This window comes from Protopterus annectens, chromosome 5.part0 (assembly GCF_019279795.1).
Source record: "Protopterus annectens isolate FY-2018-M chromosome 5.part0, PAN1.0, whole genome shotgun sequence".
NCBI lineage: Eukaryota > Metazoa > Chordata > Ceratodontiformes > Protopteridae > Protopterus > Protopterus annectens.
Window position 1 is genome coordinate 1,456,562,570 of NC_056735.1, and position 13,875 is coordinate 1,456,576,444.

Sequence of the window (13,875 nt, forward strand, 5' to 3'; positions counted from 1 at the left end):
TCATTAACACAAACAAAGGCCACATCACATGCTGATGCAATCCTCACTAACACAAACAGGCCACCTCAGATAATGATACAATGCTCATTAACACAAACAAAGGCCACCTCAGATACTGACACAATGCTCACTAACACAAAGGCCAGCTCACATACTGACACAATACTCACTAACACAAATAAAAGCCACCTCCGATACTGACACAATACTCACTAACACAAACAAAGGCCACCTCAGATGCTGACACAATACACACTAACACAAACAAAGGCCACCTCAGATACTGACACAATGCTCATTAACACAAACAAAGGCCACCTCAGATACTGACACAATGCTCATTAACACAAACAAAGGCCACCTCAGATACTGACACAATGCTCATTAACACAAACAAAGGCCACATCACATGCTGATGCAATCCTCACTAACACAAACAAAGGTCAACTCAAACTCTAATGCAATACTCACACAAAGACCACCTCACACACTGATACAATACTCACACAAAGGGCACTTTACATACTGATACAATACTCATACAAAGACCACATCAAACACTAATGCAATACTCACACAAAGAGCACCTCATACACTGATACAATACTCACACAAAGGACACTTTACATACTGATACAATACTCATACAAAGGACACTTTACATACTGATACAATACTCATACAAAAAACACCTCACACACTGACACAGAACTCAAAAAAATGACACTTCACACACTGATACAATACTTACATAAAGACCACTTCACCCACTGCTATAATACTCATGCAAAGACCACCTCACACAATGACACAATGCTCACACAACAAAAAAAAAAAACACCTCACACACTGATACAATGCTCACTAACACAAGCAAAGGCCACCTCACACACTGATATAATGCTCACTAACACAAGCAAAGGCCACCTCACACACTGATACAATGCTCACTAACACAAACAGAGGCCACCTTACAGGAGTCCTCTTTGCTGACTTTACTAAAGTCACTGACTCTGTTAACCATACTAAGCTAACTGACATCCTCACTCACTATAGTTTCATTTTGCAGTTTATCTAATAAACATTCGGCAGTCAGTTGTACATGATGCCTCCATGCTTATTTTTAAGTTTTTGTGGTTTGTGTCTGATCAGAGTTTGGAGTGTTTTATATTATTTCGGAAGTCCTACAAGGTTCCATCTTAGCTCCCATTTTCTTTAGTATTTCGATCAGTTCCCTTCTTGTGGCATCAAAGAAAGTAATCTCATACTTTACTCTGGTGACCTAATGTTCGTCTACTCAGTCCTCATATCCTGCCCTGCCTGTCCCAGTACGTACATTCAGGTCATCCATTTTCAACATCAAACAATGTTGCCCCACTATATCTAGCATGCAAGGGAGCCCGCAGGATTTTTTGCAGGGGGGGGGGTGCAAACCAAGCCCCACCCACACAGCCCCACCCCACTGCTGCCCCCACCCACAAGGCCCTACCCCCACCCCCACTCACACAGCCATTCCAGTGTCCCATTATAGGTTCATCGGTTCATAGGTTTATACTAGGCTATCTGCCCTAGGGCATTTATAAGCCTAGCCCAGAGTTTTTGTGGCTTACGCCACCCCTTTCTATTGAAGGATATTATTCCCATTATTTTGCTGTGCCTCTGTCAAGCAGTGACACTGATGTAATCCCTGGGGTATACCTGCAATCTCCCATCCATTGGTCAAGATTTCTCTTGAACAAGGCCAGCGAGGTGCTCTGCCTCACATGTACCGGGATTTTGTTCCACAGCATAGGGAGTCTCTGGGTGATGAATCTGTCCCTCCAGCACGTCCTATTTATGACTGTGTCAAGGTTTAAGTCTCGTGCTCTTGTGGATCTGATGGATTTAGATTTTTTGAGGTGAAGCATGTTCATTAATTCCGGGTTGAACATGGCCTTGTATGTCAGGCACAGGTCACCTCTGAGCAGGCGGTAAGCGACTGAGTAGAGCTGGAGCTCCTTCAGTCGGGCAGCATAGGACATATTTTTGAGACCTTTTATCCTTTTGGTGAGGAACTTTTGGGGTCTTTCCAATTGCTGTAGGTGTCGGGTCAGATACATTCCAAATGGGGCATTGTACTCAATCATCGGTCTGATGAGTGATGAGTACAGGGGAATGATGACCACTCTTGACCTAGACGTGAAACCCTTCATAATCAGGTGGGCAATGTAGAAGGTCTTCCTAACAACTTTGGCAACGTGGGTGTCAAATGAGAGGTTGCTATCAACCTGTGTTCCCAGATCCCTGATAACCTCTTCTGTGCTTAGTGGATTGCCACCTATATGGTAGCTAGGGGTAACCTATTTTTTCCCAAAGGGTATGACTATGCATTTTTTAGCGTTTAACTTTAGGCCATGGCTTTGGCACCAGTTATCTGTTTCTATGAGACCCTTCTGAAGGATATCTGTGTCTGATGTGTTTTCAACTATGGCGCCCAGTTTGCAGTCATCTGCAAATTTTGTCAGCTATAATCCTCCTGTGTTTGCCTGTACTTCCGAAAAGTAGATGCCGAACAAGAGTGGACCCAGGACCGAGCCCTGTGGGACACCGCTTGTGACAGGCTTTGAATCTGACATGGCGCCAGCAACTCTAACCCTGTGGGTTCTGTCACTTAGCCAGTTTGCAACCCATCTTGTGACGTATGGGTTCACATTTAAACTGGTGAGTTTTTCTATGATGCCTGAGTGGGGTATCGTGTCGAAGGTCTTTGCCAGGTCAAGGTAGGCTGTGTGGACTGCCTTACCCTCATCAATGGCCTTGGTGACTGTTTCGAAAAAGTCAACCAAGTTTAAAAGGCACAATCTGCCCTTGACAAAGCCAAATTGGGTTTGATCCAATGTCTGCAGGTCCCCTATGTCTTTATTTATGAGTTCCATAATGATCCTCTCCATAGCTTTGCAGACCAGGCTTGTCAAGCTGATGGGACAGTAGTTTCCAGGGTCGGTGGAGGCACCGCCTTTGTGTAATGGGACCACAGTAGCCGTACGCCATTCCTTGAGTACGTATCCTGAGGTGAGGCTAAGATTAAACAGCTGCCCTAACTGCGGATTTAATTTCTCAATGAGCTCGTGGAGCACACAACCGGGGACACCATCTGGTCCCATGGATGCTGTATTTTTCACCTTGGAGAGAGCTGTTCTTACTTGAGCATTTGAGATGTTTGGGAGGATACAATCCTCTGGTATAGATATTTCTCCTTTTGGAGGGGGGGGGGGGGAATTTGCACTGAACCTGTCAGCCAGTATGTTTGCAATGTCTGTAGGTTCAGTGAACTTTACATCATTTTGAACCAGTTCTGAACATATCTGGGAGTTTCCTCCCAGGTTTCTAACATAGCTAAAAAAGGCCTTGTGGTTGCCTTTTGAGTCCGTGGCAATTTTTCTTTCAAAATTTGCTTTGGAGGATTTTATGAGAGATCTTAGTTTTTTACTTACGATGATCAAGGGTGTCTTCCCTTTTGAGGATTTTGCTCTATCTTGTAGTAGCTTTCTCCTTTTGTTGTAGAGCTTGTTTATGGCTGGGGTCCACCAGACTGGACGCCTGCCTTTGGTACAAAGAGTCTTTGTTTTGTTTGGGATTGCCTGATCCATGCAGTCCTGGAGGTGCTGGTAGAAGGCATTTGTAAGTGATTCAGCGGCTTTAGTGATGGTTTCCGCTGGCTCTGGGGCCTTGAAAGAGACCACACCAGTCCTAAGAAGTGTGAAGTCGACTTTAGAGAAGTTCTTCACTGTGGTCTTTTTTATCTGGGGTGGGGCGGGATGTGGACTTCCAGTGAGATTAGTTTATGATCTGATCTCACCAATGAAGGGTATACCTCCGGTGTTGAACATTGTGACCCCATGTTTGTGATGATGAGATCCAGTATGTTTTCACCTCTTGTGGGCATGGTGACTAGTTGTTCCATGGCATTAGAGTTTATGAACTCTAGGAACCTTTGGGCTAAAGTGTTGGGGCTTGAGTAGTGATCCCAGTCTATGTTTGGATAGTTGAAATCACCTAGTATGATGGTGTTTGGGGTTACATTTATCCCCTCCAGAGTTTTCAGGAATGCTGTGTGAGGATCCTGAGTTTGAGAGGGTGGCCTGTAACATGCTACAAATTGTAGAGCAGTCTTGCCTACGGTTAATTGCACCTGGATGGTCTCCGATGCATCGTGCATTGCCACCAACCTGGAGGTGAGGGTATCTTTGATGAATATGGACATCCCTCCTCCTTTCTTGGTGTTATCCAGATTTTGTGGCCGGAACGCATGATATGAGGTAAAACCTGATAGTGCAGGGGTGCTCTCAGGAGCCTTGAACCAGGTTTCAGTCACAGCACAGACATCGATGTTCTCCATACTGAGAAGGGCCTCGAGTGCGTGCATCTTGAGGTTGAGACTTCTGGCATTGAGCAGCATTACCCTTAGTTTTTTTCCTTTATTTTGTTCTAGGGTGGTAGGTTTCGAATTTGAGCCTGGCCTAAAAAAGGCACTATGGGGGTGGCAAGAGCCTTTGCCAATATCCGGAAGCCCAGGGGTGACAGGTGCAAGCCGTCCCTTGCGAAGCAACGTGGCTTGTCCAGCATGTCATCCCAGGCAGACAGACATTGGATCCCCTTTGAATGACACCAGTGATTAAGCCAATTATTAAAGCTGATCATCTTTTCTCTGTACTGTGGCATCATTCTTGGTGAAGGTAGGATACTGCTCAAGGTCAGGGTCATACCTGCCTGGGCTACATAATCAGAGAGCTCCTCTATGTCCCTTTTCATTTAGTCCAGGGAGGTGCGTCTCAGGTCGTTCACACCAGCATGGACAATGACTGAGTCATACTTGTACCTGCTGTCGAGTGACCTGAGTGCTTGCGTTATGTAGCGGATTCTAGCGCCCAACAGGCAGCTTACTGTGACCTTCTCCTTTCTCAGTCTGGTGAGTGGGACGTCAGTGTGTCTGACTATGGAGTCACCTATGACAAGAGTATCTGGCATTGTGTTTGGCCTTAAGGGCTGTGACTGTTTGGCACACTGACTTTGTGGTCTATGTGTTGCATGTGTCTTGGTCTGTGGTGGTAGTTGTTTGGGTGTCTGCTTCGGTGGCCTCTGCTGTTTTGGTAGATTTTTGGTCAGAGCCTCCGAGTATGTTTTTATGTGTTTGTGTGTGTGATATGAGGTTGTGCTAGTGCTATGTGAGACTGGGTTTGAGGTGTGTGTGGTTACCTTCTCCTCCTGTCTGGTTTTGCCAGTCCTATGGTGAGAGAGCTCAGCCTCCAGTTTGGCTATATACTTGGCTATTTTTCCCCATTTGTCATAGACACTGTTCAAATCTGTCAGTGTGCATACTGTTTTATGTTTTACTTGGATTTCATTTACAACTTTTACTTAATATTTTATAGCACAAACACTGATAGACATTTACTAAACCTAAACAAAGCAATAGTCTTACAATGAAAAGAGGCTTAGCATTAAAACTTCTCTACCTTTGAAACCCACATTCACCAAAACAACATTGAAACTCTCATTCAAAGAAAATGCATCTGGCCATTGGCAGGGTAAGTTTACCTTTGGGCTGTTTTCAAATCATAGGCTCATTGCACACATTTTTAGAACCATGCAAAAGTTATTTGATTCACCTTCCTGACTGTATTAATTATACTATATAATAATTGAATTATATGCCTTGTATAATACAGCACCACTTGTTAGAGTGTGTTTTAAATTTATAGTTCTGAACATTTTTCCTTTAAGCAATAAAACAAATCATATGAACCAATAATGACAACCTGCCCAATTCAGAACATTTCAACCATAAAGAGCCACTCTGCTCAAACTTCTGTCATACAATCCACCAATATCAGTCAATATGCAGACTCTCTGCAGAAGTAAAGCTCATCTGAATAATTCCACATTAAAGAGATCTGAAACCAGTGAAGAGGTTGTTGCTAGAAAACAACTTTATATTTCAGTGTTTCATCTACAAATTCAATGCCTGCTCCCCATGAAGAATAAATTGCCTACGTTATATTAAAAACATGGTAAGCTGGTATATTGCAATAGGGAATGGGTGGCAGGCTGAAAAATAGTTATTAGGCATCTCATCCAAAGGAGGACATACACCCCCTTAAAATACAAATCTACATGTTGTGGGAGTAGAACCTATAGCCCTCTGTATCAAGATGCAAGTATGCTACCTGCTGTGCTGCTTTAAAAATTCTATACCACAGTAGTGATACCATTTGCTAAACAAAACAGTTGCACATTTTAAGCAGGCTTAGCACGAACAGCAGTAAAACTCTCTTCCCTTGAAGCTCACAATTCCTTGAAAATGCACTTGAAAATAAATTCCACCTGCTAACTCTAGGACATTTCACTCTCTCTAGCACACACCTCAACCTCTAAGTGCAAGAAATCTGGACAAAGCCTAACATAAATAAGAGCAGATTATAAATATTGCTCTCATGAACTTAGAACTTTGCTAGAATAACAGGATTTATGTTACTATGCATTTTTCTAAAGGATATGACATCTAAAACTGAAATGTCTGTCATTATTTAGCAACTTCAATGCTTTTTAGGAGGAATATGGGAGAAAAATCTGGACATTCTCCAAAAACCTGGACAGCTGAGGGGTATGCTTACTCCTTCTTATACATACATACAGATACACATACACACCATACCTCTCAATCTGTTAACACAAGAAATCTGGACAAAGCATGTTATAATGTTAGTGATAAAGGCCCACAACTAGGGACACATTAGAAAGTTGCTAGAAAAAAAAGGATTTGTGTTAAAATGAATTTTCTGAATGATATGAAGTCTGAAACTGAAATGCATGTCATTATGTATTAACCAACTATATTCAGATATAGTTGGTTGTCTCAGTACTCACCGTGGCTTGCATATTCTCCTCTGCTGAAAGACCCACTCTGCTTAACTTGTGTATTATTTCCTCAGACACTACACCGTGGGTTGTAAGGCAGCTTTATCACTAGTGTGTGCACAAAATATAATGCCTTCAATGAGTCTTGCAAGAAATCACATGCAATCATCATGGCACAAAGGTTCTACTGAAGATGCTTCCAATTTTTCTCATACACAAACAAGACAGAAGCCAGAAACAGCTTTATTCCACAGCTAGATGCAGCAGTAGCAAAACAAATTGCAGAGGACCAAAATAAATTGGAACCAATTGTATCTACCATTATTTACTGTGCAACCCTTGACATTCCTCTCTGTGGAAAAGAAGGCTCTGGTGGAAATTTGTGTTACTTGTTAGATTTTTGTATTGAAGCTGGTGACACAATACTGAAACAGCTGCAGGAAATGCTTGGTACACATCCCATAGGGTGCAAAATGAGCTGTTGGCAGTCGTCAGAATACGAACACGTACTTCGAAAGGAGACTGTGCAGCGAACAGGGCAGTTGGATTTAGTGTATTGGCAGATGAAACTGCAGATATCTCAGACATTGAGCAGTTGTCATTGGACTAGGGTTGCCACCTTTTCAAATGCCCAAAGTGGGACATTTTTGGTTCAAACGTCAGATTTTGCAGACCGAAACATACCCCTGGCCAGTACGAAGAACAGAACTTCACTTTTTTGCCTAGATAAAAGCTTATTCTTGTAATGTTTTAGTTGCGTATTCTGTTTCTTATAACATTTAGGTGGTTCAGATACAGAATAGCTGTTTTATGCAACTATTACATAAACTATAGGAAATAATTTTGTTCTAAAATCTCAGGACATTTGCCATTTTTACAATTTTTTTTTGCAGGACACAACTGCCCAAAGAGGGACTGTCCCTCGCAAAGTGGGACAAGTGGTAACCCTACATTGGACATTCGGTTTGTTAATGATTGTATTTAAGAAGAGTTTACAGTTTTTGTTCCCATTTTTGTGAGAGATGCATTGTCTGTATCAAATGTCATTGTCAGTGAATGCATAAAGTACGGTCAAGACCTGGAAAAATTACTCGGACAAGGCTATGATGGCTGCTCCATAACGACAAGCATCCAGAATGGTGTTCAGGCAAAGATTCCTGAAAAATATCCAAAAGCAGCCTTTATCCACTGTGCATCTCACAGACTAAACCTTGTAGTCAATGATCTGAATGTTGTTCCTGAAATACGTAGTGCTGTTGGTGTTATCAAGAAGATTATTACTTTTTTTTCCGTGACAGTCCAAAATGATGAGCATTGCTACCAAATATACCTCTTCACGATGGATCAAGTAATATAAATCCATTTGTGTGTTTATAGTCAGAACTTTGAGAAAATATTTAACTACCTGGCTAATCTTCAGAAGAGCACTGCTGGTGAAACCAGACAAAATGCACTTATGTTACTCAGTGCTTGCTCTTCATGCACGTTTCTGATTTCTCAATTCATTATTGCAAATTACTCAGCAGTTCTTGAGCCTGTTGCTCAGATGTTTCAGTCTGTTCAACTTGTATAGTAAAGGTTCAACAACACAACAACAGACTCATTTAAATATTCAAGGAGCATCGCAACCATGCTGAAGAGCACTTTAGGAATGGCATTCTCAGTAAGGCAAGATCACTAGCAACTAAGCTTGGTATTGAGTTAGTGTTGCCAAAGATTTGCAGTTGACACACCGAGCAAACACAGTAGGCGTGGATTTTGAGAGTTATTACAGAGCAAGTATTTATATTCCCTATCTTGACTCATTAGTTTTTTCACTGACGTCTGGCTTTTCCACCAGTAACACTGCTTAGTTCAAATTATTTTATCTGCATCCTAAAATGATGCAAAACCTACAATGTGAAGAATTCTGAAAACGAATTGTCGTCACTAATGAACTATATCATATTGCTACTATATCTGAATGCTCGCGTCTTGTCTGATGCATTGGCTTTGAAGTTGAAAGACAACCTAAAGAATCCGATGGGCTACTACTAACTTTGTAGTCAATATCTTGCAGAGCTTCTATGATGTTACTGAACAAAAGAAAAAGAAAAAAAAATTGTCAGGTATGGGATTAAAAAAAAACATTTTCTGATTTGTTTTGGGTACACCAATGATAAACATGTGCACCATGGTAACCTGGACAACAACAAAAAATAATTACATAAAACTAGTTGATTTTTGCTTTTGTACATGTTTATGCAAGGAAAACTTAATACTGCAGTAAGCACCATCATACCTCTCAACTGTAAAGATTTTCGCAGAATGTCCAGATTTCTGCCTCATATTTTTTGTGTGTTCCTCCTAAAATCTGTACTTTTTCTGCCAAATAGCTGAGGATTGAAGTAATTAAATAATGATACATTGGATATTATAGGTTCATAGGTTCATACTAGGCTATCTGCCCTAGGGCATTTATAAGCCTAGCCAGAATGTGTTTGGCTTTCGCCACCCATTTTAAATGAATTTTGCTATGCCCTTTTTCAAGGTTAGTATACTCCTCCTCTGTCTAACAGTGACACAGAAGTGATACCCGGGGTAAACCTACAATCTCCCATCCACTCATCAAGATTCCTCTTGAAGAGAGTCAATGAGGGACTCTGCCTAACCTGGACTGGGATTTTATTCCAGAGTGAAGGGAGCTTCTGGGTTATCAATCTGTCCCTCCAGCATGTCCTATTTATTTCAGTGCTGAGGTTCAAGTCTCTGGAGCGCGTAGCTCGATGGGATTTGGATTTTCTGAGGTGCAGCATGTCCATTAATTCCGGGTTGGACATGGCTTTATACGTCAAGCACAGATCGCCTCTGAGTAGGCGGTATGCCACTGAGTAGAGCTGGAGTTTCTTTAACCGGGCGGCATATGGCATCTGTTTGAGCCCTTTGATCCTCTTGGTGAGGTACTTTTGGGGTCTTTCCAATTGCTGCAGGTATCTGGTAAGGTACATCCCAAAAGGGGCATTGTACTCAATTATGGGCCTGATGAGGGATGAGTAAAGAGGCACGATGACCTCCCCTGATCTAGATGTGAATCCCTTCATGATTAGGTGGGCTATATAAAATGTTTTTCTAACCACTTTGGCCACGTGGTTGTCAAATGAGAGATTGCTATCAACTTGGGTATCCAGGTCCCTAATTACTTCTTCCGTACTTAATGGATTACCACCTATGTGGTAATTTGTGGGCACTTTGTTTTTGCCAAAAGGGATGACTATACACTTTTTTGCATTTAGTTTGAGGCCATGGCTCTGGCACCAATTGTCTGTTTCTATGAGGCCCTTTTGTAGGATGCTTGTGTCGACTGAAGAGTCGATTATGGCGCCCAGTTTGCAGTCATCTGCGAACTTGGTCAGCCCCAGTCCTTCCATGTTAGCCTGTACCTCCAAAAAATATATACCAAACAAGAGAGGTCCCAGGACTGAGCCTTGTGGGATGCCACTTGTAACTGGTTTAGAGTCTGACATGGCTCCAGCAATTCTAACCATGTGGGTTCTGTCCTTGAGCCAGTTTGCAACCCATCTAGTGACATAGGGGTTTATATTTAAGCTGATGAGCTTATCTATAATGCCCGAGTGGGGTATTGTATCGAAGGCTTTTGCAAGGTCCAGGTAGGCTGTGTGGACCACCTTCCCCTCGTCAATGGCCTTGGTGACTGTTTCAAAGAAATCAACCAGGTTTAAGAGGCAGGATCTGCTCTTAACAAAGCCGAACTGGGTAGGATCCAGTGTCTGTAGGTCCCCAATATTTTTATTTATGAGGTCCATGATGATCCTTTCCATAGCTTTGCAGGCCAAGCTAGTCAGGCTTATGGGGCGATAGTTTCCAGGATCCGTTGAGGCACTACCTTTGTGGAGAGGGACCACTGTTGCTGTACGCCATTCTTTGGGTACATATCCTGTAGTAAGGCTGAGATTGAACAGTAGTTTTATGCTTGGGTTTAGTTCTTCTTGGAGTTCATGTAGGATGCAGCCCGAGACACCGTCTGGTCCCATTGATGCTGTGTTTTTTGTTTTGGAGAGGGCGGCTCTTACCTGAGCATCTGAGATGTCAGGGGGGCAGCACTCTGCTGGGATGGATATTTGCCCTTTTGGTGGGGAAGGGGGGGAGAAGTTTGCACTGAACCTGTCAGCTAGGATGTTGGCAATGTCTGTGGGTTCGGTGTATTTTTTGTCATGTTGGACTAATTCTGAGCATATCTGGGAATTCCCACCCAGGTTCCTAACATAACTAAAGAAAGCCTTCTGATTATCCTTAGTGTCCTGTGCAATTTTTCTCTCGAAGCTGGCCTTAGACGATTTTATGAGTGCCCGTAGTTTTTTGCTAATACTGATCAGAGATGCCTTCCCTTTTTGGGATTTTGCTCTATCATGTAGTAGCTTCCTCCTTCTATTATATAGTTTGTTTATGGCTGGGGTACACCAGACAGGACGCCTAACCTTGGAGGACTGGGTCTTGGTTTTATTTGGGATTGCATGATTCATGCATTCCTGAAGGTTTTCATAGAATGCGTTTATAAAGGATTCTGCAGTCTGGGCCGTATTTTCCACAGGCCCAGGAGCTTTGAAGGATTCCACCTCGGTTTTGAGGAGTGTGAAATTTGCTTTAGAGAAGTTTTTCACTGTGGTTTTCTGGGCAGGGGCTGGGGTCGGGATGTGAATATCTAGTGAGATTAGTTTATGGTCTGATCTTACCAGTGAGGGATACACTTCTGGTCTGGAGCATAGAGTCCCCATGTTGGTGATGATCAGGTCCAGTATGTTTTCCCCTCTTGTGGGAGTGGCACCAAGTTGTTCCATAGCATTTGAGTTATAAATTCTAGGAACCTTTGGGCTAGGGTGTTGGAGCTAGAGTAATGCTCCCAGTCTATATTAGGGTAGTTGAAGTCGCCCAATATAATGGTTTTGGAGAGACCTTCATATTTTCCAGTGTTCTCAGGAAGGCCGAGTGGGGTTCCTGGGTTTGGGAGGGTGGTCTGTAGCAGGCTATAAACTGGATAGCAGTTTTACCCACTGTTAGTTGCACATGGATAGTCTCTGATACTTCGTGCTGTGCCACCAACCTGGAGGTGTGGGTATCTTTGACGAATATTGATACTCCCCCTCCTTTTGTGGTTCGGTCCAAATTTTGGGGCCGAAAAACATGGTATGAGGTATTACCTGGTAGTGCTGGAATGCTCTCGGGAGCCTTGAACCAGGTTTCTGTTACTGCACAGATATCGATGTTCTCCATGCTAAGGAGAGTTTCGAGTGCATGCATCTTGAGGTTTTGACTTCTGGCCTTGAGTAGCATTACTCTTAGTTTCTTATCCCTTGTGATACCTATGGAGGTGGGTTGTCTTTTGAGCCTTGCCTAAAAAAGGCACTATGGGGGCGGCAAGAGCCTTTGCCAATGTCCGAAAGCCCAGGGGTGACAGGTGCAAGCCGTCCCTAGTGAAGCATTGTGGCTTGTCGAGCATGTCATCCCAGGCAGACAGGCATTGGATCCCCTTTGAATGACACCAATACTTAAGCCAATTGTTGAAATTGATCATCTTGTCTTCATATTGTGGCATCATTCTTGGTGAGGGTAAGATGCTACTCAAGGTCAGGGTCATACCAGCCTGGGCTACATGCTCAGAGAGCTCCTCTATGTCTCTTTTCATGTAGTCCAGGGAGGTACGTCTCAAGTCATTCACACCAGCATGGACGATGACTGAGTCATATTTGTACTTACCTTGGAGTGACCTGAGTGCTTGTGTTATGTGGCGGATCCTAGCGCCTGACAGGCAGCTCACCGTGACCTTCTCCTTGTTCAGCCTGGTGAGCGGGACGTCAGTGTGCCTGATGATAGAGTCATCTATTACAAGTGTATCAGGTGTGTTGTTTAGCCTTAAGGGCTGTGACTGTTCGGCACACTGGCTTTGTGAGCTATGTGTTGCACGTGTTTTGTTTTGGGGTAGCGGTTGCTTGGGTGTCTGCTTTGGAGGTCTCTGCTGCTTAGGCAGTTTTTTATTTAGAGCCTCCGAGTATGTTTTTGTGTGTTTATGTGTTTGGTTTGCTGTCGTGGTAGGTCTATGTGAAACTGGAATTGTAGTGAGTGTGGTTTTCTTCTTCTCCTGACTGGTTACGCCAGTACTGAGTTGAGAGAGCTTATCCTCCAGTTTGGCTATATGGTTGCATCTCTCACATGTGTTGGAATTTGTTGGGAGGAGGAGAGGGTTGTCTGTGTACATGAGGCAGTTATAACATTGCCTCAAGATTCCCAGATTCACCAGCTGGACCGGAGAGGAGATTGACAACTGACCTTTGGACATGCTAGAATAGTACTGGGAATTCCTTTATAATTGAAAAAAAAGGGCCAATGGGGAACAAAGTACTTAAGGGGAGTTTGTGCGGGTGTAGTGCTTTTAATTTTTTAGTGCTGACTTATATAATTGCTTTAGTGAGCAAGTGCCAGGCTTTAGAGTGGGAATAGGGTGTTTATTATGAGAACTAGTTCAGTTCTAAGGGAAAAAGTGAAGAGCAGACTTTGTGGAGCCGAGAATGGTTTAAACCCAATGATGCTGCACTATGCGCAAAACCGCGCAAAGCAGCACTAAAACGGGTTTTATACAGGGGGACTTGAAAGAGCTAGAAATTGGCCCAAAACGACCAATAGACTACCAGATTCTTGTGCTGAGAACACTCCTCCAGGGATAGATAGGCTGCTCCAAGCTCCCCACTGCCACTGGTGAACAAAGAAGCCTCCCTTTATCCAAGAAAGGAAATGGACAACACAGGAACTTTCCAAAAGTCCAGAATACAGCAAAGCCTGTATTTGGACTACTCTAGGTCAGGAAAGATGGGAAACAAGGATAATTTTTTTGTTTTTTTGTTTTCTTTTTTGCAATAAACAGCAGGAAAGTGCAATAAATATGTAACACAGGCTAGCGCAATTGAGTGTGTAGCCTCAACAGGTAAA